We start from the raw sequence: 19,593 nt of genomic DNA, 5'->3' as shown, positions 1-19,593 counted from the left end.
CTGTAGGTTGTAGGGGCTAATTTTTTTTTCTGGACAGGGTTACATTATGATGGCCCTGTCCAAAACCCCTATTCCCCATCTCCTACACATTTGTTTCTAAGGGTTGTTTCTAGACAAGGCCATAGATACACAATCCTTACCCTTAACCTTTACCCCCATAACCTAACCTTTATTTTCTTCCTTGTCAGTCTGATTGTAAGTAAGCCGGAGAGAAAGATGGTCAAGGGATCCGGCTTCCATCTGGACCTTCTCATCCTGGTGGGCATGGGCGGGTTTGGTGCCATTTTTGGCGTGCCGTGGCTGAGTGCCACCACCGTACGTTCGGTTACCCACGCCAATGCCCTCACCGTCATGAGCAAGGGGCCCAAGCCGGAGATCGAGAAGGTTGTGGAGCAGAGGGTCAGTGGGATTCTGGTGGCTCTGCTCGTCGGTGAGTGACCTCACTACTTGATCACAGCGGTGGAAAAAGTACCCAATTTTCATACTTGAGTAAAAGTAAAGATACTGTACCTTAATAGAAAATGACTCAAGTAAAAGTGTAAGTCACCCAGTAAAATACTACTTGAGTAAAAGTCTAAAAATATATGGTTTTAAATATATTTAAGTATCAAAAGTGAACGTAATTGCAAAAATATACTTTAGTATCGAAAGTAAAAGTATAAATAATTTCTAATTCCTTATAATTGCAAATCAGACGGCATCATTTTCTTTTTTTATGGATAGCCGGGGGCACACTCCAACACTCAGACTTCACCTACAAACTAAGCATGTGTGTTTAGTGAGTTCGTCAAATCAGAGGCAGTACAGATGACCAGGGATGTTCTCTTGATAAGAACATGAATTGAACAATTTTCCTGTCCTACTAAGCATCCAAAATGTAACGAGCACTTTTGGGTGTCAGGGAAAATGTATGGAGTAAAAAGTACATTATTTTCTTTAGAAATGTAGTTGTCAATAATATAAATAGTCAGGTAAAGTACAGAGACTCCTTGTGGTAGTGCTTTAAAGTATTTTGACTTAAGTACTTTATACCACTGCTTGATCGGTCAATTCTTATTCGTACCATATGGGAAAAAATATTTTCAGATACATGTGAAATATTTCAAATTGGCCGAATAATGAATTTTTTATTATTTAAAAAAAATGTATTAACCTTTTTCTCCCCAATTTCGTGATATCCAATTGCGGTCCAATTACGATCTTGTCTCATCGCTGCAACTCCCTAACGGGCTCGTGAGAGGAGAAGGTTGAGTCATGCGTCCTCCGAAACATGAGCGGCTAAGCTGCGCTTCTTAACACACGCTCGCTTAACATGGAAGCAAGCTGCACCAATTGTGCGCTGCCCTATGGGACTCCCGGTCACGGCCGGTTGTGAGCCTGGGATCAAACCCCAGGCTGTAGTGACGCCGCAACATTGCAATGCAGTGCCTTAGACCGCTGCGGCACTTGAGAAGCCTTATTTAATAAATGTTAAATACATTCCAACAAATACTGCAGAGATTATATGAAATGTATACATAGATGTATGCTAAATGTATATTAGAATATACAGTGCCTTTGGAAAGTATTCAGACCCCATTACTTTTTCCACATTGTGACGTTACAGCCTTATTCTAAAATTGATTAAATTATTTTTTATTTGCCTCATTATCTACACACAGTAGCCAATAATGACAAAGGACAAACAGTTTTTTGACATTTTTGCTAATTTATGAAATAAAAAAATGGAAATATGACATTTACACAAGTATTCAGACCCTTTACTCAGTAAAAAGCACCTTTCGCAGCGATTACAGCCTCAAGTTTTTGGGTATGACGCTACAAGCTTGGCACACCTGTATTTGGGGAGTTTGTCCCATTCTTCTCTGCAGATCCTTTCAAGCTCTGTCAGGTTGGATGGGGAGTGTTGCTGAAAAGCTATTTTCAGGTCTCTCCAGAGATGTTCGATCGGGTTCAAGTCCAGGCTCTGGCTGGACCACTCAAGGACATTCAGAGACTTGTCCCGAAGCCACTCCTGCGATGTCTTGGCTGTGTGCTTAGGGTCATTGTCCTGTTAGAAGGTGAACCTTCACCCCAGTCTGAGGTCCTGAGCGCTCTGGAGCAGGATTTCATCAAGGATCTCTCTGTACTTTGCTCCGATCTTGTTTCTCATGGTCTGAGAGTCTTTAGGTGCCTTTTGACAAACTCCAAGTGGGCTGTTATGTGCCTTTTACTGAGGAGTGGCTTCTGTCTGGTCACTCTACCATAAAAGCCTGATTGGTGGAGTGCTGCAGAGATGGTTGTTCTTCTGGAAGGTTCTCCCATCTCCATAGACGAACACTGGAGCTCTGTCAGATTGACCATCAGGTTCTTGGTCACCTCCCTAACCAAGGCCCTTCTCCCACGATTCGCATTGCTTCCTTTTTGCTCTGACATGACTGTCAACTGTGGGACCTTATATAGACAGGTGTGTGCCTTTCCAAACCATGTCCAATCAATTGAATTTACACCAGGTGGACTCTAAGTTGTAACGGTTTTCTTGGTGTGGTGAAGGAGAGTCGGACCAAAATGCAGCGTGTAGATTGCGATCCATGTTTAATGGAAAAAACACACATAAACACGAATCAATACAAAACACTACAAAAACAATAAACGTAACGAAAACAGCCTATACTTGTGTCAACTAACACAGAACAAGGACATCAGGACACTAAGGACAATCACCCACAACACAACCAAAGAATATGGCTGCCTAAATATGGTTCCCAATCAGAGACAACGATAAACACCTGACTCTGATTGAGAACCACTCCAGACAGCCATAGACTCTGCTAGATCACCCCACTAGCTACAATCCCACTATATACCAAAACCCCAAGACCTAACACACCACAATACAAAAACCGCATGCCACACCCTGGCCTGACCCAATACATAAAGATAAACACAAAATACTTCGACCAGGGCGTGACAGGCGATGGTCTCCTGAGGGATCTCATCCCAGACCTGGGCTAAAGGTGCAACGTGGCGTTGTGGGATGGAGCAAGACATGATGTCCCAGATGTGCTCAATTGAATTCAGGTCTGGGGAACGGGCGGTCCAGTCCATAGCATCAATGCCTTCCTCTTGTAGGAACTGCTGACACACTCCAGCCACATGAGGTCTAGCATTGTCTTGCATTAGGAGGAACCCAGGGTCAACCGCACCAGCATATGGTCTCGCAAGGGGTCTACACCATGACTGACCCACCGCCAAACCGGTCATGCTGGAGGATGTTGCAGGCAGCAGAACGTTCTCCACGGCGTCTCCAGACTCTGCCACGTCTGTCACATGTGTGCAGTGGGAACCTGCTTTCATCTGTGAAGAACACGAATTTGCCAATCTTGGTGTTCTCTGGCAAATGCCAAACGTCCTGCACAGTGTTGGGCTGTAAGCACAACCCCCACCTGTGGACGTCGGGCCCTCACACCAGCCTCATGGAGTCTGTTTCTGACCGTTTGAGCAGACACATGCACATTTGTGGCCTGCTGGAGGTCATTTTGCAGGGCTCTGGCAGTGCTCCTCCTGCTCCTCCTTGCACAAAGGCAGAGGTAGCGGTCCTGCTGCTGGGTTGTTGCCCTCCTACGGCCTCCTCCACGTCTCCGGATGTACTGGCCTGTCTCCTGGTAGCGCCTCCATGCTCTGGACACTACGCTGACAGACACAACAAACCTTCTTGCCACAGCTCACATTGATGTGCCATCCTGGATGAGCTGCACTACCTGAGCCACTTGCGTGGGTTGTAGACTCTGTCTCATGCTACCACTAGAGTGAAAGCACCGCCAGCATTCAAAAGTGACCAAAACATCAGCCAGGAAGCATAGGGACTGAGAAGTGGTCTGTGGTTATCACCTGCAGAACCACTCCTTTATTGGGGGTGTCTTGCTAATTGCCTATAATTTCCACCTGTTGTCTATTCCATTTGCACAACAGCATGTGACATTTATTGTCAATCAGTGTTGCTTCCTGAGTGGACAGTTTGATTTCACAGAAGTGTGATTGACTTGGAGTTACATTGTGTTGTTTAAGTGTTCCCTTTATTTTTTTGAGCAGTGTATATACATTTCAGAATAAAGCTATAATGTAACAAAATGTGGAAAAAGACAAGGCACTGTATGTGAAATGCATCGGAAAACGTATTGAATGTAGTTCAAAATACATTCTGAAATACATTAAATAATGTATTTTAGAATATATTTTTTACGTATTTATCGATATATTTGGTAAATACAAAAATAATGCATTTAAATGTATTTCTAAGAAATATATTTTGGGATTAAAATGTATGGAAAATATAAAAAATGTGCCAAATCATATTGTAACGAAATGGTGACTGTCCTAACAATGTAACAAGTGACAAAGAGCTCTTATTGGACCAGAGCACAAATAATAATATAATAACAATCAATAATTGTGCTTTTTATTTAGCATAGAAAAACGTATTTTTTCATCAAAAATTGTGAATAACTTACCACAGGTTAATGAGAAGGGTGTGTTTAAAAGGATGCACATAACTCTGCAAAGTTGGGTTGTATTGGGGATTCTCAGTTTTAAATCATTTTCCACACACAGTTTGTGCCTGTATTTAGTTTTCATGCTAGTGAGGGCCGAGAATCCACTTTAACATAGGTACGTGGTTGCAAAGGGCATCAGTGTCTTAACAGCGCGATTTGCCAATGCAAGAAACTCTGAGCGCAGCCCTACCAACATGTTTTAAGCAGACCACCATAGTCCCTGTGCCCAAGAACACTAAGGTGACCTGCCTAAATGACTACCGACCCGTAGCACTCACGTCTGTAGCAATGAAGTGCTTTGAAAGGCTAGTCATGGCTCACACCAACACCATTATCCCAGAAACCCTAGATGAATCTCTATTGCACTACACACTGCACTTTCACACCTGGACAAATGGAACACCTATGTGAGAATGCTATTCATTGACTACAGCTCAGCGTTCAACACTGCAGTGCCCTCAAAGCTCATCAATAAGCTAAGGACCCTGGGACTAAACACCTCCCTCTGCAACTGGATCCTGGACTTCCTGACAGGCCGCCCCCAGGTGGTAAGGCTAGGTAACAACACATCCGCCATGCTGAACGTCAACACAGGGGCCCCTCAGGGTTGAGTGCTCAGTCCCCTCCTGTACTCCCTGTTCACTCATGATTGCACAGCCAGGCACGACTCCAACACCCTCATTAAGTTTGCCAATGACACAACAGTGGTAGCCCTGATCACCAACAACGGCGAGACAGCCTTTAGGGAGGAGGTCAGAGACCTGGCCGTGTAGTGCCAGGACAACAACCTCTCCCTCAACGTGATCAAGACAAAGGAGATGATTGTGGACTACAGGAAAAACTGGACCGAGCACGCCTCCATTCTCAGCTACCTCGCTACAGTGGAGCAGGTTGAGAGCTTCAAGTTCCTTGGTGTCCACATCACCAACAAGCAGACATGGTCCAAGCACACCAAGACAGTCATTAACCTCATAGTCCACCAATGCCGGATCCGGTATCGTGACTACAGCTCAAGCTCATTAGCATAACGCACAATGCGAAAAAATATTCCTAAAAATATTTAACCTCCACACATTAACAAGTAAAATAGCTCAAATGAAAGATAAACAAGTTGTTTATCTACCCAGCAAGTCAGATTTCTAAAATGTTTTACGGCGAAAACATAGCACATATTTATATTAGATCACCACCGAAACAAAAGGCAAGCGGCAGCCATTTTGTCCCAGAAAAAATACAATTTAAAAGTAGGATTAAAAAATAAATAATTCACTAACCTTTTGAAAATCTTCATCAGATGACAGTAATATTACATGTTACACAGTACATTTAATTTTTTTTCAATAATATGCTATATAATATCCATAAATCTCGGTTGACGACATTTAAAAAAAAAACATGCTACTCAAATGTCAGGAGAAATGATGATATCTGACGTTATCTGTCGGAGCTAACAAGCAATAAACATGACTAAATATACATGTTCTACATATTTTTACAAAGATACACTTCTTCTTAATGCAACCGCTGTATTACATTTATTTTTAACGTTACAGACATCGTTCACTTGGCTATACTAGGAGTCAGCGCTCCGATATTAGCAGTACGTTTGGAGTCCACAGAAACCCAAAATAACCACATAAATATTCCCTTACCTTTGATGTTCTTCCATCAGAAGACGTAGAAGGAGTCATACTTACCCAATAAATCGTTTGGTTTCACGTTGCGTGTCCCTCTATTAGCATATGCTAACTGCTTCAGCTGAAATGCATCAAAAATGACTTTGGTCCAGCACTCTTGCGCACCAAAACTTCCAATTTACATATTATATGTCGATTAAACTGGTCAAACGATGTGCAAAATCGAGCTTTATGCTGTTGTTAGCATGTAGAACAAAGGACAGCGCTAACAGACAAACCGGCTTCAATTTGTGTATCTTGGAAAAGACCGTTCCCCAAATCGGCCGTGCGCAATAGAGTGCCCGGTTTTGAGAGGGACACGCGGAATTTTGCGCGCCAAAGGTGCAGGGCTCGTGCGATTCTCACAGTGAACGCGCCATTTGAAAGCAGACATCGCGCTGAACTGATAGAGACTGTTCCTGGATCCGTAGCTGCCTGGGAAGGGTGTTGGCGATGATGTCAAAGTAGACCTAACTTTTCTATTGTTGACAGAGTGTTTGGGAGAATGGCTCTCCTGAGAGTTCTGCTTTACATACAGACATAATTTAAACGTTTTTAGAAACTTTCGAGTGTTTTCTATTCAATAATAATTTTTATATGCATATATTAGCAATTTTGGGAAAAAATATTTTCAGTTTACTACGGGCACGCACTTTCTCCAACGGGGGCAGTATAGAGCCCTAGGCTTAAGAGGTTAACCTCTTCAACCTATGGGGGCGCTATGTCATTATTGGATTAAAAAACGTGCCCGTTTTAAGCGCAATATTTTCTCATGAAAAGATGCTCGACTATGCATATAATTGCCAGCTTTGGAAAGAAAACACTCTGACGTTTTCAAAACTGCAAAGATATTATCTGTGAGTGCCCCAGAACTGATCTTACAGGTGAAACCAAGATGAAACTTCAAACAGGAAATGAGCAGGATTTTTGACGCTCTGTTTTACTATCGTCTCCTTATATGGCTGTGAACGAGCTTATGCGCTCTGCCGTTCGTCCAAGATGTCTGCAGCATTGTGACGTATTTGTAGGCATATCATTGGAAGATTGGCCATAAGAGACTACATTTGCCAGGGGGCCGTCCGGTGTCCTTTGTCTAAATTGGTGCGTAATTCCCAGTGGCAATCATTTTACCATGCGATACAGACGGAGAAGCACACTTCCAGGAACGATACATCATTGAAGAGATATGTAGAAAAACACCTTGAGGATTGATTCTAAACAACGTTTGCCATGTTTCAGTCGATATTATGGAGTTATTTTGGAAAAAGTTCCGCGTTTTTATAACTGAATTTTCGTTTTTTTTTGGTAGCCAAACATGACGCAGTAAACGGACCGATTTCTCCTGCACAAATAATCTTTCAGGAAAACTGAACATTTGCTATCTAACTGAGAGTCTCCTCATTGAAAACATCCGAAGTTCTTCAAAGGTAAATGATTTATTGAATGTTTTTGCGAAAATGTTGCCTGGTGATGCTAACGCTAAATGCTAAATGCTAACGCTAAATGCCAAATGCTAGTTTTGCTATGGTTGAGAAGCATATTTTTGAAAATCTGAGATGACAGTGTTGTTAACAAAAGGCTAAGCTTGAGAGCAAATAGATTTATTTCATTTCATTTGCGATTTTCATGAATAGTTAACGTTGCGTTATGCTAATGAGCTTGCGGATAGATTTACACAATCCTGGATACAGGTTTCTTTCGTAGCTAAACGTGACGCAGAAAACGGAGCGATTTGTCCTAAACAAATAATCTTTTTGTAAAAACTGAACATTTGCTATCTAACTGAGAGTCTCATTGAAAACATCTGAAGTTCTTCAAAGGTAAATGATTTTATTTGAATGTTTTTCTGTTTTTTGTGAAAATGTTGCTTGCTGAATGTCAGGCATAATACTATGCTAGGCTATCAATAGTGTTACACAAATGCTTGTTTTGCAATGGTTGAGAAGCATATTTTTGAAAATCTGAGATGACAGTGTTGTTAACAAAAGGCTAAGCTTGAGAGCAAATAGATTTATTTCATTTCATTTGCGATTTTCATGAATAGTTAACGTTGCGTTATGCTAATGAGCTTACGGATAGATTTACACAATCCTGGATACAGGTTTCTTTCGTAGCTAAACGTGACGCAGAAAACGGAGCGATTTGTCCTAAACAAATAATATTTTTGTAAAAACTGAACATTTGCTATCTAACTGAGAGTCTCCTCATTGAAAACATCTGTTCTTCAAAGGTAAATGATTTTATTTGAATGTTTTTCTGGTTTTTGTGAAAATGTTGCCTGCTGAATGCTAACGCTAAATGCTACACTAAATGCTACGCTAGCTATCAATAGTGTTACACAAATGCTTGTTTTGCAATGGTTGAGAAGCATATTTTGAAAATCTGAGATGACAGTGTTGTTAACAAAAATCTAAGCTTGAGAGCTAGCACATTGATTTCATTTCATTTGCGATTTTCATGAATAGTTAACGTTGCGTTATGGTAATGAGCTTGAGGCTGTATTCACGATCCCGGATCCGGGATGGCTCGTCGCAACAGGTTAATTGACCCCCAAAAATTTTACAGACATATACCAGTAGCTCTGCCAGGTCTGCCACATCTGTTGTAATGCATAGAATTCACTGGCTTGTATTGTTTCTAAACATCTCCTGCCGTGTCACTGATGCATCGTGAAACAGTGTTGTTTGATGGAGGCATTGTCTGTAGAGTTTTTTTGGCCTTTTCCCCCAGCATTGTCCCAGCCAAAGCCGCAGCAGCAGGAAGAATGAATTCCTCCACAATAGTATGGGGCTTGCCTGTCCTAGCCACACGGTAGCTCAACATGATTTTTGCACTTCTAGCCCCTTCTTATCAATGGTATCTGTTGATTTTATACGTCTTACTACTCAAAAGTTGTCTTTATTCTCACTCAAAAAACGGCCATGGCTTATTTTTCAAATTGTCATGTTTCGTTTCTAAATGTCTGCGTAAGAGTGACGGTTTCCAGCAAAAGAGTAATGGTTAATGTGATTGGATGTTAATTGTTTGACTAGGCTAGCTATATTTGACATTGTCTTGTTATTTCGCTGAACACTAGATGGTTTGATTTGATTTTTTCTAGTGAAAGGAGAGGCGGGAAAAAGACTCACCCAAATGTATAGCCCTGTTGTAAAATATAAATGTACTGTTTGAAAATCAAATCAAATGTATTTATATAGCCCTTCTTACATCAGCTGATATATCAAAGTGCTGTACAGAAACCCAGCCTAAAACCCAAAACAGCAAGCAATGCAGGTGTAGAGGTACGGTGGCTAGGGATAACTCCCTAGAAAGGCCAAAAATTAAGAAGACACCTGGAGAGTAACCAGGCTATGGGGGGTGGCCAGTCCTCTTCTGGCTATGCCAGGTGAAGATTATAACAGAACATGGCCAAGATGTTCAAATTTTCATAAATGATCAGCATGGTCAAATAATGGTAATCACAGTTAACAGGTCAGGGTTCCATAGCCGCAGGCAGAACAGTTGAAACTAGAGCAGCATCACGGCCAGGTGGACTGGGGACAACAAGGAGTCATCATGCCAGGTAGTCCTGAGGCATGGTCCTAGGGCTCAGGTCCTCAGAGAGAGAGAGAAAGAAAGAAAGAAAGAAAGAAAATACTTAAATTCACACAGGACACTGGATAAGGCAGGAGAAATACTCCAGCTATAACAGACTGACCCTAGCCCCCCGACACATAAACTACTGCAGCATAAATACTGGAGGCTGAGACAGGAGGGGTCAGGTGATACCCCCGGACAGGGCCAAACAGGCAGGATATAACCTCACTTACTTTGCCAAAGCACAGCCCCCACATCACTAGAGGGATATCTTCAACCACCAACTTACCATCCTGAGACAAGGCTGAGTATAGCCCACAAAGATCTCCAACACGGCACAACCCAAGGGGGGGAGCCTACCCAGACAGGAAGACCACGTCACTGACTCAACCCACTCAAGTGACGCACCCCTCCAAGGGACGGCATGAAAGAGCACCAGTAAGCCAGTGACTCAGCCCCTGTAATAGGGTTAGAGGCAGAGAATCCCAGTGGAGAGAGGGGAACCGACCAGGCAGAGACAGCAAGGGCGGGTCGTTGCTCCAGTGCCTTTCCATTCACCTTCACACTCCTGGGCCAGACTATACTCAGTCTTAGGACCTACTGAAGAGATGAGTATTCAATAAAGACTTAAAGGTTGAAACCGAGTCTCTCACATGGGTAGGCAGACCATAGCGTACGTGTAGGTATGTACGGCAGGACCAAATCGGAAAGATAGGTAGGAGCAAGCCCATGTAATGCTTTGTAGGTTAGCAGTAAAACCTTGAAATCAGCCCTTGCATTAACAGGAAGCCAGTGTAGGGAGGCTAGCAGGAGTAATATGATCAATTTTTTTGGTTCTAATCAGGATTCTAGCAGCCGTATTTAGCACTAACTGAAGTTTATTTAGTGCTTTGTCTGGGTCGCCGGAAAGTAGAGCAATGCAGTAGTCTAACCTAGAAGTAACAAAAGCATGGATTAATTTTTCGGCATCATTTTTGGATAGAAAATGTCTGATTTTTGCAATGTTACGTAAAATGGAAAAAAGCTGTCCTTGAAACAGTCTTGATATGTTCGTCAAAAGAAAGATCATGGTCCAGAGTAACACCGAGGTCTTTCACAGTTTTATTTGAGACAACTGTACAACCATCAAGATTAATTGTCAGATTCAACAGGAAATCTCTTTGTTTCTTGGGACCTAGAACAAGCATCTCTGTTTTGTCCAAGTTTAAAAGTAGAACGTTTGCAGCCATCCACTTCCTTTTGTCTGAAACACATGCTTCCAGCGAGGGCAATTTTGGTGCTTCACCATGTTTCATTGAAATCTACAGCTGTGTGTCATCCACATAGCAGTAAAAGTTAACATTATGTTTTCGAATGACATCCCCAAGAGGTAAAATATATAGTGACAACAATAGTGGTCCTAAAACGGAACCTTGAGGAACACCGAAATTTACAGTTGATTTGTCAGAGGAAAAACCATTCACAGAGACAAACATTTTTTCAAAATATGAATCACATTTTTATTTGGCGTTACCTCCGACGTCATTGCGCGTACCCCTGTGAATTATAATATTTTCCACAAACAAAAATATAATATTTTTAAATGTTTGAAGCTGGTTTACAAAACCCAAAAGTAAAATACACAAAAACAAAACTTAAGAATGGGAAGCATAGAAATAGAGCTCATGGAAGAGATTTCAATGAGAATGACAGATCTACACTCAACAAAAAGATAAACGCAACATGCAACAATTCCAACTATTTTATTGAGATACAGTTCATATAAGGAAATCAGTCAATTGAAATAAATTCATTAGGCCCTAATCTATGGATTTCACATGACTGGCAATAAAGATGTGCATCTGTTTGTCACAGATTCCTTTAAAGAAAGGTAGGGGCACAAAGCGAGGTCCATACAGAAATGGTTTGTCGAGATTGGTGTGGATCCCATCAAACAGCTTTGGGATAAATTGGAATGCCAACTGCAAGCCAGGCCTAATCACCCAACATGTGCCCAACCTCACTGATGCTCTTGTGGCTGAATGGAAATAAGTCCCCGCAGCAATATTCCAACATCTAGTGGAAAACCTTCCCAGAAGAGCAGAGGCTGTTTTAGCAGCAGAGGGGGGACCAACTATTAATGCCCATGATTTTGGAATGAGATGTTTGACGAACAGGTGTCCACATACCTGTTCTAGAGCACTCTGGAACAACGGTACAGTGAAGCCTAATCATTACAACAATTATTAACTTGTTTTAAAAAATTGGCCGCACTGGTGCTCCCAAAATGACATTTCAGGTCGCACAGCAAAATATATAAGAGCATATGCGGCCAAAATGGTACCACTTAAGAGCCCTGGTTGTAAGGCATAACAATGACCATAGGAGCCACGCTAATAATTTTGTACACTATGTTCAGTTTCCTTTCGAAGTCAAAATCACCACAGAAACAACCTTTCCAAATGGCAATAAACAACCATATTTTCAGGGGAACAAGTACAAAGATATAGTTGTCTGATTATCACCTGCCATATGCAGAGTACATGACCCGATGTTTACTAATTCCAGTGGTGGAAAAAGTACCCAATTGTCCTACTTTTTTGTGTGTTTTTTTGTTGTTGAATTTTACTGCCTTTTTCTCCCCAATTTTGTGGTATCCAATTGTTAGTAGCTACTATCTTGTCTCATCGCTACAACTCCCGTACGGGCTCGGGAGAGACGAAGGTTGAAAGTCATGCGTCCTCTGATACACAACCCAATCAAGCCGCACTGCTTCTTAACACAGCACGCATCCAACCCGGAAGCCAGCCGCACCAATGTGTCGGAGGAAACGCCGTGCACCTGGCAACCTTGGTTAGCGTGCACTGCGCCCGGCCCGCCACAGGAGTCGCTGGTGCGCGATGAGACAAGGATATCCCTACCGGCCAAACCCTCCCTAACCCGGACGACGCTATGCCAATTGTGCGTTGCCCCACAGACCTCCCGGTGGCGGCCGGTTACGACAGAGCCTACCCAATTGTCATACTTGAGTAAAAGTAAAGATACCTTAATAGAAAAGGGCTGAAGTAAGAAAGTAACTCAGTATAATAGTAGTTGAGTAATAGTATAAAGGTATTTGGTTTTAAATATACTTAAGTATCAAAAGTAAAAGTATAAATCATTTCAAATTCCTTATACTAAGCAAACCAGAAAGCACACTTTTTAGATTTATTTTTTAAGGATAGCCAGGGGCACACTCCAACACTGTTTAGTGAGTATACCAGATCAGAGGAAGTAAGCATGACCAGGGATGTTCTCTTGATAAGTGCGTGAATGGGACTATTTTCCTGTCCTGGTAAGCATTCTAGTATTTTTGGGTGTCAGGAAAAACATTTTAAGTAAAAAGGACATTATTTTCTTTAGTAATATAGTGGAGTAAAAGTAAAATGTGTTAAAAATATAAATAGTAAAGATACCAAGAAAAAAACTGCTTAAGTAGTGCTTTAAAGTAGCTTTACTTAAATATTTTACAACACTGACTAAATACAAAAACCTTGAGAAACATACACATTGGATATTGGCATAAACCAGGGGAGGCTGGTGGGGGGAGTTATAGGAGGATGGGCTCATTGTAATGGCTGAAATGGTATAAATGGAACAGAGTTAAACACATTGTTTCCATGGGTTTGATGTGTTTAGTACCATTCCATTGATTCCTTTCCAGACATTACAATGAGCCATTCCTCCCTATAACTCCTCCAACCAGTCTCCACTGCCACGCACAATACAGCAACTGTTCACTGTGTCCTTTTTGCAGTATTATTGATAGATAGTGGCCCATTTTATATTGTAGTATAGGTAAAAACAGATCTAGGATCATTTTCACCCCCCCAATCCTAACATTAACCATTAGTGGGGGAAATGCAAAACTGACCCCATCAGTGTCTAGGGGAATCTTCCTCCTTCACCTGTATTGACAAAGCTAATTAAAACCTGTTTGTATCCAGGTCTGTCCATTCTCATGGAGCCCATCCTGAAGATGATTCCGATGACGGCTCTGTTTGGGATCTTCCTCTACATGGGAATCACCTCGCTCAACGGGATCCAGTTGTGGGATCGCATTCTGCTCCTGCTCGTCCCCAAGAAATACCACCCAAACGAGCCCTACGCCACCAGGGTATATTAACAGACAGCAGATCCCTGACACAGTATGCCCACTGTGTCAGGGATCTGGGCAAAAAATGTGGCATATGATGTGAAGTCTTTATGACACAATTTCCTAGTTATAAACTGTTTTTTGGTTGAGAAGATGTAATATAACCAGATTACAACCAACTGGACTAAGTTAAAGACTATATCAAGACGCCATGGGAAAGATGTCATATTTTGGTTATTATGTGTTTGTTTTTGTAGGTCAGATTACCAGATTACGACATCACGCTGTATGCCTCCGTATTCTTGTGTATTGGCTAGGACTCCCTCAAAAAGGAGATGGTATTAGTAAATAAATAAGAATCAGAATTCCTTTTCTCCCTATTCACACTTGCACTAGGTGTCAACGGGCAGGATGCACCTATACACAGCCATCCAGGTGGTGTGTCTGGCAGTGCTGTGGATCGTCAAGTCTAGCCCGGCCTCCCTGGCCCTGCCCTTCGTTCTCATCCTCACTATCCCCCTCCGCATGGCCATGACCGGACGCTTCTTCACCGAACTGGAGATGAAATGTGTAAGTAGACATCAGGGTGTTGTGTGTGTGTGTGGTCCTATTATTAAAGCTTGGTGCTGGTAATGGTAAAGCTGTGGGTTCAATTCCCAAAGGGGATCAGATACACATACGAAAAAAAGGAATGCACCCACTGTACTGCAAGTTTCTTTGAAGAAAATGATCTACTAAGTGGCATATTATTATTATTTGTACAATACAGTACAATGAATCATACCTACAGACAACCTCACTCCCTCCCTCATCTATACCATGCTGTTCATCATTGTGGGTTGAATCTTCAGTTGAAATCAGTCAATGGAAGGCCTTTGTTTGGTTTGATCTCATACATAAAGCAACCAATGAGCACAACGTTTGTTGCGGTTGACGTCGAATGAGATTGTTCCTTACTGTTATGTATTTCCTTGTTCTGTTGTGTTTCAGTTGGACGCCGACGACGCTAAGGTGACATTTGAGGAGGAACCTGGACAGGATGTCTACAATGAAACTCAGATGCCATTGTAGACATCTGGACCCGCCATTTTTATCCAAAAGCCCTTTATTTTATTTATCTGACATGACAAAGTATTTTAGTAGGATTCTTGTTTTTGTCTACTACCGTATGAACTGACATATATATATATTTTGGAGTGTTTTTAAACCATCATGAAGCCCAAATAGTAGGTTATGACCCTTAGATTTCAAATATAAGAAATTGTCAGTTAAGGAAAATGATTTGTTAAAGAGTTGAATATATCTTCTGTATATTTGCCTATTTCTTTCCAGTCAAACATTCCTGCAGCCATATATGTGTGTATTTATGCAGCAAACAGCTCTTGCCGCCATGATAATACTTTGGCCTATGATAGTGTGTTAATTACATATTGCCCTATTGACTTTCCACCTTTGTAAAGCCTTTAAAAAGGTTTTGACTTAGAACTATTATCTTGTAAAGAATTGTACAAGAAGGCTTTATTCCATATAAGAATGATGTTTTGCACGTCTGCCCACCATTATGGTAATTTTTTCACAGTTGAGCTGAAAATCAGACAGCTGTAGACTGAGGCCATATCAGTGTCAATATCGTTCACATTTTTAAGGAGTTTTATCCATGAATTACAAACCTACCATATGACTGAAAAAGCAAAATCACTCAAACGTGTCTTTCGAATAACTTTTAGGTATTGTTTTACGTATTGATATGAAATACCATGAAGATAAATTCTTAAAATGCTTTTATTTTAATTTAAGCCCCTGGAGATTGTGGAATGTTATGGATTTAAATATTGTATAAGAGAGATGTGAACAATAGAGTTAGCAAGCTTGTAGTCCTAAAAACGGAAATGAGTAACCTCTGGTTTGTTAAGCCATTCCAATGGGGAAAATGAATGGGGAAAGAATGGGGTTTTGGGATAAATGTTGAAAAAAAGTCTGAGGAGATCTAATAAATTTTGTTCTATGAGATAGTATCAGTCAGTTAGCATGACGTTTATGAATTATGAAGCCTTTATGTGCTGTATGTGGTGGTTTTGATTACATAAATGATTCAACATTCACAAAAATATACGTTAGCAGATGAAGATTATCTCATAGAACAAAACGTTAAGATCTCCTAAACCTGTGTTTACCACAGACCTTATTTTCAGCGTTTATCCAAAAACCCTTTAAAATAACCATTCATTTTCGCATAGACTAACGAAATGTGGTGGTTAGTGCCTACAGAAAGACACCATTACTACTATCTATATGTACATACATCAAGGCTAAAATCATAAATTAAAAGTATATTTGAAGAGAGAATGGAGGGATGCATAGGGTGTGTTTAATTTAACTTTTTATTGATTGGTCTGACAGTGTTTCTTTGTTGTTGTGATCTCTTCTCAACATCAATTAAATGCTTTAAAAAAAAATATATATATATATATAGTGATTTCACTTTCTTTGTATTCGTCACTAATCGGTTGCCGTCGGTAAACGCACCCTTTCGTCCACCTGATTGGTTACTTTGCACTGACCCGCTCATACTTTTTTTTATTTTTTAACACGGACATATGAGAGAAGGCAACTTACATTGGCAGGGGTACGTTAGATATGGCGTCCCTTAATGAAGCAAGAAAGAGATTTCACAGCGGAAAATTTGAATATTTTCACAAGGATTCGTTTAATTGGATTTCGGAGGAGGAATGGAGGGAAAATTAGAGGTTGAACAGAAAGAGGGAGGCAGAGGTAGAATCTGTTGAAGATGGCAGAAAATAGGGAGGAAGTGTGTCGTAGAAGATTGGTGTCAAGTGCAAACAGTGAGCCCTACACCAGACCGAGTTCTGGGGGTGAAATGGAAGTGAATGAGGGCGAGTTAAGTGAGGTGGAAAGTGTGGTGAAGACGGAGCCTAATCCATTTGTGGTTTCAGGGAGGATGGGGAAGGAGTTGGTTTGAGTTGAATGAGCGTGGAATTATGATAAACTCGAATTTTTCTTCAAAACAGGTTGTAAAAGCATGCTAGACATTTATAGAATAAATCATACCTAGTTTGATTTTGTGACAAACGGTGAATTAGTTATTGATTTATACAGCTTTAAATTTTAGTAACCTAAACAACTCGCTATAGTATTAACTGGTAACGTTATACGACTCCTTGCCGTTCCTCAAGTTATAATGCGTTTGTTGATTACTGGACCCTGGCAATCTGTGTGAAATGTTATAAGTTAGTTCGTTAGCTAACTATAACTAGTTATCTGTGAACTAATGTTTTCCCTCTATAGTATGTGGTTCATTTTCAGAATGAGATTTAGGTGACAATGAGGCGTTGCTTGTTAAACAAATGTAGCTGGGCCTGGCTTAAGATGGATGTCACTATAGAGGTGAAAGGAACACCACACACTTTCCCTCTTTCTCACTTTTACAATACAGTGGATTAAAAGGAGTATGCCAGGTGTACTCTCTGCCTGAAAGAGATCAATTATGCCAACAAAGGGTATAATGCTCTGGTGGCACAGATGTCCACTGGCAGAAAGAGTACAATCTAATAATGTTCAATGTAGCCCAAAGATATTGCTTTTGTTGTGTTGAACTCGACAGTAACACTTGTGAGTGAGGGGGGATTCTTTTTTTTCTTCAACTCAGTGAATGTTATTTCTAAGTGCAATATTTAGGTGTGTGTGTGTGGTCACAAGCTTTCTATTATAAAGGCTGTCATGGCTTACTGCAATATTAGGTTATTGTTCTTTCTCGTTTGCAGTAAAGTCTAGGCAACAAATAACATTGGATTGCTTTCTTTACATTTTTTAACTGTGAGTTAGGTTCACATTAACCACTTATTTTACACACAGAGACTGTTCATGTAAATCATATTCTTTGTTGTTTAATTAGTTAAAACCTGCATTTCCCCCTAGCAGGATTTGTTTGCATGTTTCAGTGCCAAAAAAAAGTTTCACCCATCCCTGCTTTAGAACTTTTTTTTTTCATTTTTTTTTTCAGAACTGACTTTTTGTAGCACGTTAGAAACATTTTCGCAGCAGATTAGGATAATTAACATAGCAGGTTAGGGAAAGGGTTAACTAAAATGCTGAAAAAAATCTACATTTGACAAAAACTGTATTCCAGGTTTTATGGACACGCCTGGTACCTGAAATTGATGACGGATGTCACGCACCGAGAGTTGAGTGTGGATTCTGGGGACGAACCATTTTTATTATGGTGTTTCAGACAACTGGAAACACGAAAAAATTAACTAATTAGAATAATGACATCAGTGATCATGTCGGAAAGCAGGAACTGTGGAACGCACTGAAGTTGGAAGTCAGAGACTTTTCGTGGGAAACGACCAATCGGAGGAGAGAGTGTGACTATGCGCCTGACCAGCGTGCAGGGGCAGACTATTTATTTATTTATATATACACTAGATGACTAATAGAGGGCGCTGTGTTGAAGCCTCCGTGCCTCCCATCTTGACAATCGCCCTTCACAATAAATGTGTTTTTGTCACATTTATTCTATTACAGACACCTAAATGCATACTTTTACAACAAAATACTTAAACATGAAATATTTTAATTGAAATACTGTAATTAATTTCTATGAAGAACTGCTTCTACTGGGGAGTGCCAATATGGCCAACCTGTGACTTCAAATGGTCGTCACTAGTTACGAAAGCCACAAAGTCATAAACCCCAACTATTTCAAAAATTGATATTTTTTATTTTACAATAACGGCGTACCCCGGCTAAACACTCACCCCAACCCAGAAGACGCTGGGCAAATTGTGTGCTGCCCTATGGGACCCCCGATAACGCCCGGTTGTGATAGACCGCTCCGACACTCGGGAGCTCTATCTTCTTAAAATCTTATTTCAAACCTAACTTTAACCACTCTGCTAACCTTATGCATAACTCTAACCAATACATTTTTGTATTGTTACATTTTTACAATATAGCCTATTTTTATATATACATCTAGTGCTTCTACACCTGCATTGCTTGTGCTGTTTGGGGTTTTAGGCTGCGTTTCTGTACAGCACTTTGTGACATCAGCTGGTGTAAGAGGGGCTTTATAAATAATTTAGATTTTAATGATATAAATCATTGGGACGAACGGATTCGGTTCTCAGCTGAGTTTCGTCAGTTGTCATAATGCTCTGGATAAGAGCGTCTGCTAAATGACTTAAATGTAAATGTAATAATGAGCCCTCTCCAGCAAACCTGTGGCTAGAAACTTCTGCAATAATTTTAAACTTGTCTGCCGAAATTGGGACTTGGGAGTGTTCAGACTGTGAACTTCAGAGTCATTCCGTTTTTATCGGACTACAAAAACAATACATGTGATAATTAGCTGTCATTTTGGCCAGATTAGCAACACTATCTAGCTACTTCTCGCTTACTTATTACTATGCCACATTTTTTGTTTGTTAATTAACTATCTGACAAGACGGCAACTCCGTATGCAACCTGTTTTCAGAGATACAACACCATCGCACTGGATTCACACCGGTTAGTCGTCACTTTAGCCAGCGGCTACATTGGCATGTCAAGGTTACATCCATATTCCAGATGGTTATTTCTCAATTGTTCCCACTTTTATAAGCGTCAACTAGCGCCTTGCTGCTGCTGTTAGCATAATAGACCTGGCTGGGGAGGGCTCATCAGGACAACTCGA

At 40.9% G+C, this 19,593-nt stretch overlaps 1 pseudogene; it reads left to right on the top strand.

The window, feature by feature from the left end:
- Positions 1–17,701, top strand: part of LOC115106693 (band 3 anion exchange protein-like) — a 43,986-nt pseudogene extending 26,285 nt beyond the window's left edge.
- The last annotated feature ends 1,892 nt before the right edge of the window (positions 17,702–19,593 follow it).

The sequence above is a fragment of the Oncorhynchus nerka genome, linkage group LG23 (genome assembly GCF_034236695.1).
Source record: "Oncorhynchus nerka isolate Pitt River linkage group LG23, Oner_Uvic_2.0, whole genome shotgun sequence".
NCBI lineage: Eukaryota > Metazoa > Chordata > Actinopteri > Salmoniformes > Salmonidae > Oncorhynchus > Oncorhynchus nerka.
The sequence above is the reverse complement of the archived record's forward strand: the minus strand, read 5'-3'. Positions and strand labels throughout refer to the sequence as shown.